The 15,107-nt window shown below is 41.3% G+C and overlaps 1 protein-coding gene across 4 annotated transcripts in view; it reads right to left on the reverse strand.

Moving 5' to 3' along the window:
* The window catches only part of LOC105702835, a 46,863-nt gene that overhangs the window by 17,072 nt on the left and 14,684 nt on the right, over positions 1-15,107 (reverse strand). Inside the window, exon 1 of one of the 4 annotated variants that reach the window (XM_012431190.2) lies at positions 13,982-14,129. The exons of 2 other annotated variants lie outside the window; for them this stretch is intronic. The gene's annotated coding sequence lies outside the window, so the exon portion shown is untranslated. Of the gene's footprint in view, positions 1-10,631; positions 10,652-13,981; positions 14,130-15,107 lie in introns of those variants that run through there. One more of the 4 variants, XM_023432669.1, reaches the window with a different exon arrangement.

Raw genomic sequence — 15,107 nt, forward strand, 5'->3', positions numbered from 1 at the left:
CAGTGGAGAATCACAGCGATGGCGCACCACTTCCGGTTTCGGCGGAAAGACCGCTTATGCAATTCTTTTCCTTTATCGCAGTCGCCGGCGGTCGCGACGTCCGTACTTGCTACTTTCCTCGACTTTATTACATTCGTCCTGAGGATTTCGAATTTCTACGCTGGTGGTCCTTGGTGAATTTAAAACCCAACGGAGTCATGCGACCTACTTCGTGAACAATATGTGCTCACGGACTTTGAGTAGATTCCGTTATGCAACATCGGGGGATGGAGCGAGATAAAAGGAAACCAGTCACGACATTAGGGACGAATGATAAGGTCCCGCAGAAATCCTTGTCCACGATCGGCACGTAATCAAGGACACGTAATATACAGAATAGGAATGCAATAAGTTAAACCAAATATATGAAAAAAATAATATTTATCCAGAAGACTCTCGGAATGGTTGTTTCTTGTGTAATTCTGCTTTAAATATTAAAACCAAAATGAGCGGATAAAACCTTATCTGGTTTTAAATAACTACGGTCGTTATATCATGGTCAGACCATGTATCCATATACAGACCTAGTACGTTCGTAAACGGTATAAAATATAGATGCCAATGTTAAAAGTGAAATTATTACTGCAATCAAAGTTATTTATTTTTATCTATTTTATATAGTTTATACGTTATAAAATCTATTATTCTGTGCAGTTTACATCTAGGACTTGTTTAGTGGCGAATGGAGATGTTAGATAACGTTGCTTTATTTTCAAGCAGTTAGGCCAGCAGTAAAATGCGGAAACGCATACGTAGCTTACAAATAAAGTAATCCGAGGTACATAAAACGCGACATCTGTGGTGACGGTATGACATTTGTTACTCTTAGACTTTTTGAGAAACTGTTAACTACTTTACGTAGGCATGTATTCACTGGAGCACACTTTACCTTGAAACGCGGACTGCGTCAAAAAGGAACGCATCAGTTGGCCTGATTGTACAACAACCGCCGACTGTAAGTTAATGATGACGCGTCGATTTGCATGCTCACGCTTTCATTAACAGTAAGTAAAATCGCATCTACCACTAACCACCGTTCGCATTTTGGATTTCGTTACCGTATTATTTTATCAAAGCGCCTACTTAATGCTGCAATTTTGAGCTAATTTATGTTTTAGGTATTTACTATCTTTCCTAATAATATATATATTCTTCTGTATACCTTTCGTCTTCAATATGTAGATACATATTGAAATAATATTTACATGACCTTGTACAATCGATTCCGCGGACATGGGTACGTACACATAGGGTATATTGATATTTCAACACGTTTTCGCGTTTCTCTCGACTTTACACGCGTGTAAAGCAGATATGAAACAAAGCAGAACTTCATGCGGGTTTTTATGTACCGTCTAACCTTGGAGATATGTCGACAGAAGCGGACTGAGTCGAATTATTATTATCTATATCAAAATACATATGTACACGTTCGTTTAGCTGCGTCTTTGGGCAAAGTAGATTTCAAGGACGTTTCAAACAATCTGAGGGTAATGTATTTCGGGGAATAACGGTGACGATTCAAAGGTAAGTTACTTGGAAACTTGTATACTAACATAATACCGCCAGGTAAACGGAATTCCCGATTTTCCTTGAGCACAGCTGTATTTTTATGACCCTCACTGTAGAAGTTTCAAATTCTAAACCTTTCCGGTAATTCGTGTACCTACTCGACCCAAGACTTAATCCTTTTACGACATACCAATAAGGTAAAACATTCCTGGAACCTTGTACATAATGGTGGGCGAAAATTTAATAATGGGACATAAAATCTTTTCCTCAAATTTTAAGTGCGTCAGCAACTACCTCGGGATAAGATTATAGTTTCTAATTGTTACAGTTCGCAAATAATCCTAAAGCTTGAAAATCCCTAACGGAATCGGCTTAGGAGATTTGCTTTTAATCCGCAACTCAAAGTATTGAAGATTATATGAGGCTATAGAAGTAATGTCCTTCTCGCATACATTTACCCACTCCAAAGTATTTAAAAAATTTTAAATATTCTTATATATTGTATATATTGGAATCAGTCTCTCTCAATAAATATATGAACGCGAGACACTTTATACTCGTGTGAATGTAATAAATAATAAATAGTAAATAATTCTAAAACTTTCTTGAGAGTATATAGCAAACGAAAATAGCTCCTTCATTACATGCTTTTAATTTACTTTCATATCAAATTATATTACTTTATTCCTGCCCTCTAAATTTACATTTTTCCTAAATAAACAGTTTACAGTGAGCTCCGAGAGGGAAGGCAATGAAAAAAGAACTGGACCAGAAAGTTGCCCACGGCTAATGTAATGTTTCAGATCTATCACAGGTGCCGAGAGGGGAGGATCAACTAATTACTGTATAGGAAACTTTAATCGCATCGTAAGCTTCAATGTAAGAACGTCCGAGTTGGGATATCGTCTTAACGACACGGAGGCTACCAGTCATTCGCAGGGACCGGTAACAAGTTTGCGCATACCCGGACTTGACTCGAGACGGAATACTGCGGTTTCCTCTGTTTCTCGAATTCTCGAATACCGTTGATTCAACTCCAGGAACAGAAAGAAAAATACTTTCCACTCACCATCGAAAAAGACCGGCGAACGAGTCACGTGCTTCTTCGGTTAATAAAAACCGAACAAAGCATTTCACTTGTATTCTCGATTGACAAGACACAAGTAGGTCGCTTATCAAACCCAGAGCAAGGATAACTGAATGCGGGATCATTTGTTCGTGCAAGCCAAATTCATCCTTCTTCGGGATCGAACATGTACCTCTACTGCCAAGACATCACATGCAATTAAAAGAACACTGCCCTCAACATACGTAAGGTGTTTAACACTATGTGTATATGTTTATATACAGATAAGAACATTTTTTTACTTTGGACCTATGCCGGATGATGGATATCATCGTATCTGATACCCTGACGTTAACATCGCATTTAATGAGATCCTTGTTATTTCAGTTGGAAACATCTAATCGGCCGTTTTTCTCCGAACCTGCATCTAGATATGTACATTGATAAACATTAATGCCTTCCGATTATGCACCGGTGACCCGATATTTGCGGGGAAGGTATTCATGTTCGAAACTATACTTGTCGGACTCAAACACGCAAAAGGATATTCCTTTAGAATTTTAGGGTAAAGGAAATAGCCTCAAAGTACATCGAACTTCGCGATGCTTTGCTCCAAGTAGACAAAGGAGTTCCCTATCCCGCGGGAGAACGCGACCCGATCTTTCGATCGCTTCGAGGGATTATCGATCACACATACCTAGGTCAGCATTACGTGTATGTATCTATATCCGTACTGGAGTACCGAAGACTGTAAAACGTCCCGATACCCCGGAGCCACCCATATTATGTCGATGCGTATCGCGTGACCAGAGGTGCGTACGTTCGCTTGGGACGCAAACTCTTATCGAGAGACTATCGATTTCTTTTGCCACAACGTACACCATATGCCAGCCATGTACACCTCGACGTTGCTTTACGAGATCGGGGAAGGGTTGAAATAACCTCGCCGAGCCTCGGTACCGAGAGTACGCATAGAGCGAACTCTCTAAATGCGCAAAGTGCACTCTTCGAGTACTTGTTGTACCACGTAGGGTCTTTTACCGCTAATTTCATAAAGGACCACTTATTTCCCGTCGATTTAAATTCCTAGGAAGTTTCCCGTCGCTTGGTAGTAGAGGCTGAACCTTTATTCAAATTTTGGACAATTTGGGTTACTCGGATTCTCCGGCTTGACTGACTCCGATTATTAAATCTACCTACTCATATTACCGGGTATGTAGAGTACCGGATATATGGATACCTTGAAAGAGAGAGAGAGAAAAGGGGCCATATTGTGGAATGAACAGAGACAATAAAGATCCTGGCACGTTGAATGGTTTAGATAGAGTCTATGATTAAAGCCAGATAGCTGAAAAATGTTAATGTCACATGTTGATTGTCATCGTAACCTTTTCCTTATGAAACGGATGTAGATCTTAAAATGACGTTCGATTTTAGTACTAATACCTCGGAATAATATTAGTTTGTTTGTGATACGTCTCAAAGGAATTCTAATTATAATCTCAATACTCATTTAATTCCAGCTAGGTAGATATTTACATATAGTTAAATCATGTCTAATCCATATTGTTTAGTAAATGGATATTCAGGTTACTAATTCGAACAATTCGTGACCTTCCGCCGACGCTTTTGCAATCCCATCCATATGCTTAGCAATTTTTGCCTTTTTTCAGAACAAGTTACTTGTTACTTATCATCGGTTCCGCTTTCTTGGTTTCAACTTCCTTTTAAATGGCGTCCTCAAAGGTGTTTCAAAACATCCGGTTTACGAAAAAGAAGTTCGGAAAAATTGTGAGAGGCTTTCGAGTTGACGGAAGGAAAAGTAAAGGAGGACGATTTCCCCTCGCGTACACTTCGAAATTATACCCCGCGAGACTGCGATCATATTTCTCTGCCATTAGAATTATATTCCTATCTTCGGAACGAGCAATCACGACGTATGGATTTAACTGGTACAGTTATCGAAGTCGATTTTTTTGCGAATGAATATCGGTACATCGCGTGCATGCAACAATCCTTGAAATTTTACACCGTTCGTATAAGTTAATAAAATATGATTCGAAAAGAGACGAATGAAGGAAATGGTTGAAACTCCGCAGACCCGTTATACAGGATTCGGATCAAGGAATTTTTTTTTTTTCTATTACTGTTTTTCTCCTTTTCAGGCAGGTCTTTCTCGAGATAAAAGAAACATGACCAAAAATGGCTAGAGGAACGAGGAGCGTCTTCGACCTCTTTGGGACGTCCAGCTGAAATCCATCAACAATCGTTCGACTTTTCTCCCATTCGACCGTCATTGGTTCGTGTTACCTGGCGAGGCTGGTTTTCCCACATCTTCGTTTCTCTTATCAAATCCATCGACCAGCTACGAACCTGTTAAAATACCACCGATGGAAATCGAGTTTCACGGTTGAGTCGAGAAGTGGGTATCTAGTTGTCGGTTGAAGCTACACGCGAGTCAGAAATTCAACGGAGAAACAATGTAATATTCCGATTTACTCCATATTTATATCCACAATAGTTACGTGAACGTAAATGCATCAATTTTGTAATGGTATTTTGATACACGCGAAAAAATTCCAAATTTCCATTCGTTACATGTAACAAAATGATGTTAAATACTTTTTACAGAAATGACAATCATTTGACTTAATTAGGATTTTTATTCAGTTTTAACTTTTTCGAGATTTTGATCGTTAATGCCAATTATGATCGTATAAACTAATTGGTAGAAAGTAACTGTTCGTTTTTTGCCTGATAACTTTAATTGTACGTGCGGTCTTAAGGACGAATACCTCGAGCAGGATACAAAGCTGCATTCTGCCAGGCATGTATATGTACCGCCCGCTCCCGTAAGTGTCCGTACACATAATGTACTGACTGCACATGCCCGTATTGTAACGTGCGCATACATAGGCAACGAAGGTACGAAGGCTCGGATGATACGCAGCGTTGATAGAAGTCAACTGCCGTTGAGGTTTAAGTTGCTGTCGTGACTTCGATTGAAATCGTCTTTGAGGAACGATGTACCCTTCGAGCATGACCTCCCACGGGCGTCACTAAAGCAAGGACCTCAGAATTCCGGAACAGAAAAGATTGTGAAAACATAATACATTTTTACAACGAGTACGGTTCTCTCAATTATATTTTTACTAAAAGGGGTCTAATATTTCACCCAAATTATATAATCGTTTATACGTTAGGTGACACTTTTACTAACCTGACAAGTCACTTGAACCCTCTCTATAAGAGAGATTACTCTTTTTATTTCGATTTTGCCGAATATGATCGGACCGGATTTATTAAATTATGAGGTATCCGTTACTGAACGATGCATGAGTTAACAAAATTTAGAAACGCGTTGTCAGGGGCCGTGGATTTGAGGGATAAAGGAATGATAAAAATTCCTTTTAGTAAACACTCGAGAAGTCAAGTTTACGTAGCCTCAACGGCGACTTTAGGAATTTACTCACGATAGCCATCGGTAGTGCCTTATGTAAGCTTTACATTATGGCTAGGAACAGACCAGGAAGCGTAGCGGATAGCTGACGGTAATGTAATCGCAGTAATGTGTGCAATGGCTCAGATGGGAGGGAAGAAGAGACTGAAAGCAGAGCGAGACGAAGAGGAGAAGTATGGAAGCCGGTGGGCTGGTCAAGAGACCCTAAAGCCGCGGTTTCGAGTTAACGTCCAACTCCAATGTGAAGCTTTCCAGGAGCTCCTTGACTCTCGTTATTCACTCTTCTGGGCCTTAGAAGCCCTCAGATAGGGATGTTTATCTTTACGAGCGACTAAAATGCCCAAAATATTTATCGGGAGCATCGTGCTCACGAAAACCCATGTATTGCACCAGCACTTATGGAATGTATACGGTGTACACGATGCTTCGGCATTGCAAGAAATAAGTACAACCCAACGTACGCCATTCATTTTAAATTTTACACCATAAATATCCTCTTCCACTTTATCTCAATAATTATTCTTTTGTAATTAAATCATTTTTGGATAAGCCGTGTGGAAGACAAGAATTAAATTGCCCTAGATTTTAATACTATAGGATAACTCTTAAGTGCCGTAAATACTGTATAATGTTTTGCAAAATATGCTGAGCGGCTTTTTCGCCCCATGCAGAAAAAAAGAAACAGGACAAAAAATACATCATAACGGAAAAATTCGAAAAAGTGATTATGTGGGGAACTAATAGCAAATCTTTTTTTCTTTTTTCTGATAAGTATAGGAAAATTATATTCAGTGATTATTGGATTGTTTGGCTCCATGCCACGCTGTGTTAGCGCATGGCGAAACGCAGTTCGTTTCGTATAACGCGTTCTGTTCTCCGGGTACACACGTGGCATTACGTCTGCGCGACTTGTCGCACCGACGAGCGTCGCCGTCACTGTCGCGTACGAAAGCGTCGTTAACCGCACAGGCGCTGGCGGCGCCGGTGTACTCGAGACCTCCTCAGCGATGCCAGGAAACGTCAACTCGACGTCCCACGTAGCGAGAATCTGCCAATCGTTACATTGCCATGACTCATAATTTCAAAGTGCATATTCTCGGTCAAGGACCTCACTATTTATCGCATCACGAGTGCCAAGGATTGAGTTGTAAATGCACATATCTATTGGATTTTTATTACAATCAATGTCACAAGAAAAAGTATCTCGCAGAAATGTATTCGTTAACGCTTAAACGGAAATTGAGTCATTCTGACCCAATGACATCACATCATAAATCTGCACTTTGCATATGCAATATGGCACTTTACCATATTCTCACGTAGGTAGTTGCGATTAATAATAATCCAGAAGAAAAAAGTGTGAGTCTGTTTTTGTAGAGAGACATTTCTATTTTTCATACACATTTGTAATATGACGACGTTGGATCAGAATTACCTAGTTTTGGTTTAATCGGGAAAATAGTAAAATGAAAGAGTAGAATGTCACGTTTAATTCACTGCTCGGCACGTAATTCGTGTCGATTTAATTGTGAAGTATTTGATCGGTAGGTAAAGATAATTGTTATTAGTTAGCTATATAGAGTTTCCACGTACTGTAAGAAGTGATATATCGACAGCAGCTTTGGGATACGATAAATGAGAATAGAGGCAATGTGCTGGGACAATTTTTTGGAATCGATCGCAGCCCCTGAAATTCTAATATCGCAACCCGACATACTTCGGTGTATTCCTGCGGCATATAGTTCGTATAGGCGCAAGTAGACAGCCGTCGGTAATCTCACGTTTGCATGGAATTAATGTCATGTACCCGTTCCAGTATATTAGCTACCTATGAAGGCAGTGATTATATACATGGCATGTAATAACATCTTGCACTCGTCACCGCGATATAGCAGTCAAAAGCGGGATGTGACAGTTACTTGCACATTATGACATTAATCGCCCGTTCGTCAGATAGCAAAAAAACTATTACCCAGATTGTGACACAAATTAGCTTCCATATCGTGCTAAACGAAAGTCTAAAGTCCTCAGCGACCAATCAAAGTGACGGATTCAAATCGTCTTTTGAAACGATAACTTAAGGATTCAAAAAGCAAGCTAAAATTTGATTCTTTGCCGGAGCATGGCTTTTGTCAAATTTTAAGGGATTTGCAGATGGGATCGGGAGATTCGAGCGGAAAAAAAATAGTGGCATGTGACCAGTTCTCGAACGAAAATATCGGAAAGGGCCAAGAGAGAGAAATTCGGTCGGCCATTGTCGTCATTTCGGGTTAAGGTTTTAACGGAAGAGATCGGATAATAATGAGAACATGAGACTCTTAGACGGGGACTTCTATCTTTTTTCTACCTCCTCGAGGTTAAATGCGAGAAGGTGGAAGGCGAACCCGACCAAGTTACTCGAGACTGGAGACGCCTATGCTCCTCTCCGGGATGTTGGTTAGTGTGCTAATCATTCGGTTACCGCTACTTTACGTTATATCGCTTCCGAGCACAGTTTCACAGGACACGTTCACATGTGTCGACGCGTTAAAAAATTGAAATAAACAAGGATATCGAGCCGCTGGATACATCCCCCATCGCGTCGGCAAACGAGATAATTCTCGTTTCCTATTTTGTTGGCGCCTATGGGCGTTATAACATTTTGTTCGGTGCATGCTTATGCGTTACCATCTTTATCATACTTCAATGTTTCGATAATTTCAGCAACATCAGCGATTGTTGACCGAGTGCCGTACGTCGCGCGCACTGTCTGTGGTAAACTTCGCCTCAGCGAAAGGGTTAAATTGATATCTCATCGATTTATTCCATTATTTTGATATCGTTCCTAACTCAAATGAAGATTTCGATCGTTATCAGGAAAAGAATTCCTCTTGAGTACCTTTTACACTTTGACTGCCACGCGCATTTTATTTTACTGCTATATAACCCATATTTGGGTGACATGGCAGTCAAAGTGTTAAAGTACAAGTTCACTATATGAATTCGTTAAAACATTTTACCTCGTAAAGGTGAAATTAGTTAAAATTTGTTGGACATCTTGTCTACCTGGTGCAGTGGAAGATCGTTATATCATATCCACGTATACGCGAGTAGGAAATTGGAGGGAATGAAGGTATCGAGATTCGTCAGTAAGAGCAAATGAATCCTTACGATTCGTGGTGATCTCTGAGGAGGAGGGCATAAATAAAACGGTACTTATCCGCAGGATTTTTATTGCGAGTTTACGAGCTCGTATAAGCCCGTTTACGGGCCTCCTTGTCTACGCGTCCCGAGGCCGCGAGATATCGTTTGCCTAATTGACACGTAAGGGAATCGAGGGCCTTTGGACGAATAGCTGCACCCTGGACCACGGGAGTGCTCCATCCGGAGGACAATTTATCGAGCTCGTAAACGCACGCGAAAACCGGATGCTGTGAAGACCTCCGCCACTGATTCGGGAATTCAAGATGACCACGTTGGGCCGGGACGACTTCCCTTTCTTTTGCTCCTTCCACCAGTGGACGCTCCTTTTTATTTAATCGTTTTCCTTTAATTTATTTCCATTTTCTTTTTCTCCTCTCGAGTGGCCCTTTACTTTGATCTTCTCCGTACACCACGCACTGCCCGTGGATCGGGATTGAATTCTTCCCCAATTTGTAAACTTCTCACGCTTCGTCATAAGCCGCGTCTGGGAAACGGATTGCACTAAATGTGTCGCCTCGTTATTATAATCATTTTCATGAGGCCACCTCTCATCGGCACGGGTGAAATTCAAATTTCTCGCCGAATAACGGACCGCGGCTTTAATTTTCGGCGAAAGGATGTAGGAGATCGTATCTTGTTATGGGGTCTAATTTTTATACCGCGCTGTGAGCAGTTCATAATGGATTCGGTGCTTCCGCTATGGAATCGTGTTAACGTCCTAATTAGTACTAATTTAACCTTGTATCGTTGGGTAATAGCCAAGTATTCGGACCAGAGTTTCCAGAGCTAATATAATTGCTACAGGCCGATAATTTCTTCTGAAATTTCAAGTTCCGATAAATGGAATCTGATGTGATAAAACTGCTTCCGTACTTATCGTGCTATTGAAATATTTCAGTCTGTTAAATTCATAGACGCGAAACTGAATGGTGGTACTTCTTTCGACTCCAAGAGATGATCCATTTTCGCGGACTCCAGACAATTTACGGATCGACTGAGAAATCAACGCGCCCGGTAGGTAGGCGGTTAAGTGCACGCAACGAAGCGTCGGAAATATCATTCACCCGTGAACTCGATTTCTCGATCGATCTCACGGCACGTGTTTACGAAGAAATTCCAACCCGTATCGTGGTAACGAAGAAAAGAAATAGAACAAAGAAACGGAAACGTCTGAAATTCAGCAATCATTTCACATAAAACCAGCCGACCTATTTTGCATACAAATAAAAATCAAGCAAATCAAACACGTTAAATTGTACCCAGAACTCATTTCAGAAACAGCACATATATATATATAATATCTCCATTGTGGATATACGGTAATTACTCCGTAGGTAGATATGTAAAATTAGAGAATCTGGAACATCCCACCGAGAGCGTTAAAGTATCCGAGCTCGATCTAGATTTCGTTATCAAGTTCAGGATTACATTCCTGTCGGAATGTCAACTGCATTAAGCACACGGTGTTGCAAACAATTTCCAGTTCCGCGGGGTTATAAAAATGTCCAAAGTCTCATAAAATGTTCATATTTATCTCTGACGTCATTTCCCAAATAGAGGGATCGCTTTCTTTCCGCAAAGTCGATTCCACTTCGGAGTATATTTGGGGCGCGGAATTTTGATCTATCTTCGGAAGAGCTTGGACCCAGAATTTGGGCAGCGGGACTCGAGTGGATCGAGGTCACAGACGGGAACGCCGTGGCGAGGGTATAAAGGCGATTCGAAGTGGACGCGGGCCGCGGTGTATCGAGTTCAGGGTCAGGCGCCTCTCTGGCTGTCGGCTGCGGTTCGCGCGCCGCCCTCGAGTCGCGGGCGGACTCGTGGCTCTCGCGCGCACGGTGCGCGGGCCTCACGAAACGCGACTCTCGCGACGCAGCGTCGGCTTTATGCTCGCCTGGTAGACGGGCAATCGAGACGTTTGCGCAAATCGCGAGTCGCGCGGCCACGCGTAGGCACCGCGGACAAGCGCGCACCGCTCGGTGCCGCGATTGGCTCTTCGACCGCGTGACGCAGCCTCTCGCCTGTGCACTCGCCTCGACCTAACGTGCCGGGGTCGAATGGAAGCGACATGCAAAATCGGCGCTAACCGTTACGGCAATTGTTTCGCACGCGGTTAGACAAATTATTTCGGAAATGTCTGGAAGTTGCTTTATGTTATTGTCTGTACGGTAATCGGTGATTTTCAAAGTACAATTGCTACATCGCGGTTAATTACATCGGTTAACTACATCAACGATTTAATTTTATATGATTTATATAATATTGGTTGGGAATGGTAAATGCGTGTAATCGGTTATATTCAAAGTACAATTGCTACATCGCGGTTAATTACATCGGTTAACTACACCAATGATGTAATTTTATATGATTTATATAATATGGATGGGAATGGTAAATGCGTGTAATCGGTTATATTCAAAGTACAATTGATACATCAACGGTTTTAATTTTTATATGATCTTTGTATTATGGATAAGAATGGTAAATGCGTGATGCTTAGAAAAATACGGTTCGTTAATTCGTGTTAATTGATAATTAAGTGTGATTAGTCGTTACTTTATGTAGTTGAGGTATTAGGTTACAAAAAATATAATAGTTGATCGAGGCGATTCACTATTGTAAAAACAGTTTTATGGCAAATATTTAAATAGGCTTTTTTTTTTATGAAGATTACGTCGATTTGGGTATTATTCTGCGAATGCAGAGGTACGCGGGAACTAGTTTCGTTCATTCTTCTCGGTCATTTCTCGAGAATGCGCAGACAATGCAAACGAGTAGAAATACACTGAGTTGCATGTAGAGATACGATGTAACGCTAATCCATACTCTGGGAATGTCAGCATGGAAGAAAAATAATGTAGATGCATAAGAAGGTATGGATATGAGGAGTAACACTTTGCACATTGTTCAATTCGTCTTCGTTTTATGTAACAAAGCAAAGTTAAATATTTAGAATAGACAGGATGTAATCAGAGTTGAAATATACAGAATAAAGCACAATTATTGGCACTTTAAGATGGCGACATTTCCATCAATTGGTACATGTCCAAATAATTTTTTTCTTATTGTAGAACATTTAGATCACCACAGAAATGCTAACAACGTTTTTCCTCGCGAACTGCAGAGTATGTGCAAGGAGTTCAGAGGTTCTTTTAGAAGCTAAGAGAGACACAGGCGTTGCATGCTAAATAATTAACGTTAGCCGATTAATGGCGGCTCTGTGATCATCCCGCTATCTCTCTTAATCCTACGGTGATAAATGATGAGTTACGTGCGTTCTTCATCTTACTTACCGTGCCTTTCTTTCTATATACGTCTCTTTTCCTCCCATAATGTTGGATTACACGTGCGATCTACCTTTTACCCCCATTCTTTGTTTGTTAGCCATCTTAGTGAGCATCAAGCGGTAATGCAGGATAATGTAAAATTACTTTTTATCCCCGCTTTGCACGGGAACCGAGGAAGCGCTCGTAGGGTCGTTTATTCCCAATCAACCCGTGATCAGGAGATCGATTATTAATTGGAATTTCCGAAATCTGATTTTAGATTCCGAGTCAGCACCCCCAAAAACCTCTCAGTAAAAAAAATGAGTCCTCAGATACATCCGCAACTACCCGATCCCGGAGCGGTCACCTGCACGCACGTGGGAAAAATTTCCGATTCGTATATAGAACAAGGATCTGAGCACTATGGAAACTTCTCAGTTCTTTAGCATGTGGAACTACTATTCAAGAATTCGCAAGTCTGTTGAGGATACAAACGGGTGATCAAAATCAGTTTTTAAATTAATACATGATGTAAAACGCGGTTACTCGCGAATTCGCGAGCCCGTTTTTACGATCCGCGAAGTGTGGGAAGGTCGTTGTACATCCTTGCATGCATCTTGCAACGATGCTCTATTTACTGTGCATGAGTCAGTTCCCACAATGCGTTAAGGTTAGAAGGTGGATTCCTCCTTTACTTGTTGATATTTTTAAAGGAATCGAATTCCACGGTGCCGTTCGTTTTCGCATATTGGACTCATGACTCACGCTTAAAGTGTCCCGATGAATTTTCCATGCAGCTGCGATGCAATTTATGAAGTAGGTCGCGATTGTATCGGATGGATACGCGACACTTCTACGCGCACATGTGGAGCGCAAACGTGACGCGTCCAAGTAGGGTGCTCACATAGCTTTCCCTTTAAGTGTATCGATGAACAGTAATTTAAAGGTGGGAACCATAATTGGATTGACTGGGGTGGCATGGTGGATACTGAATTGAAATCAACCGTACCGAACACGAACGCACGTTTGATCTAAATTCACTTTCGGGCTTGCGTGCGTGGATGGAGAAGTCACGTGTCTCAAGAGTGTTACTTCCTTTTAATATCTTAAGATTGGTACGCGTGCCTGGAGACTTATGACTTATATATAAAGTTGTTGGATGCAGGAATGTCACTGAATTGAAATGAAAACTTTATATAGGGAGGAAGGAACTTTCCGTTCGTTCAAGACTCATATAAAATTTACCTAAACCCACCTCATATTAAGTTTATGAACAACAGCCCAGAATCCACCTGAACAATAAGAGCAGAACCGCTCCATGGAGACGCTGCGACAAAGGGGTACGCAACAAAAGGAAGTGTACCGTGTCAAGCAAAGACTATAAGCGTGAGAAAGTGACAAGGTTCTCGAAAATCTGGTCAATTACCAACGGTAAGTCGTTACAGGACGATTTACCTGATTATTCTCTGTCCATAGCCGGACCAGTTCTCACCGAAGCAACGTTGAAAAATCCAAGAATCGAGAAAATTGCAAGGGGTGTTCGAAAGGTCCATCCGACAATAAAGGTCCATTCATTCGAATGCAAAGAGAGCCGAACGAGCAAACTCCGTTCTCACGAATTACTTAACATTTTCTTAACTTTACATTCACTGGGCGCCCGGAAGTGCAGGACTTTGCAGAAAATAAAACGAAACGCCGTTGAAGAGCGGAGACAAAGGGACAACTGGCGTTCAGCGTTGGGTAACGAGCAAATGCTCGTCTTGAGCCTGCCTGCCCTAACGAGACTAAATTGAAGAACCCGCGTCCCATCGAACCAATAGCCATACCAATTAAACTGTGCTCGACCCGTCAGTTAGTTTTAATTGTTTAAACGAGGCTAAAGCGCTAATAGTCGTCGCGAACAACGGATGCGACTAACAGTTGACAAAGATGACTATTGCACCCTGTTTGACTTATTTTACTTCTATCTAATAAATCGTTGCATCGTAATCAATTGGCTAAGTAATTAGTTATTCGGTGCTTAGAAATGTAGATTCACATGCCGTGGAAAGTAACTAAGAAGTGGCATATATTGACTGTAGGCAAGCGTAATTGACACAGTTTGATATTTATAGACATGCAACATCACGTTGTTGTTGCAGTACACTTTATAGACTGCTCCGATTGTCAAAAAACACAATGACGAGCTGCTGAGTTGTCATTCCCAAGATAGTTCGCATCGTCAACATTTCCAGGCGACGTCGAGGAATGCGCAGGTGCTCGATTTGTCGAATGCATTCAAATCAATAGAAGCGTGTTCTCACAAGTGCGAAAAGAACGGTCGATTTGAGCCCGTCATGTTCTCGAAGCTGTCGCGATGGTTGCGTTCCGAATTCCGATATTATGCTGTCATTACTTCTTATGTATCTGGTCTGCTCTCTCGGTTCCTGTCGCGGAATTATATTTACGCGGCATGTACGATCATGCTTACAGGGAAGGGGTTTGACGCTAATTCTTCTACGGTTAACGGAAAAACTTATTTTGAACCAACCCTCGAGAAGTCAAAAAGTTCAAGGCCAACGAAGGCAACCGGGAAAAGTTT

The sequence above is a fragment of the Orussus abietinus genome, unplaced genomic scaffold (genome assembly GCF_000612105.2).
Source record: "Orussus abietinus isolate OABI.00-Male unplaced genomic scaffold, Oabi_2.0 scaffold397, whole genome shotgun sequence".
Classification (NCBI taxonomy): domain Eukaryota; kingdom Metazoa; phylum Arthropoda; class Insecta; order Hymenoptera; family Orussidae; genus Orussus; species Orussus abietinus.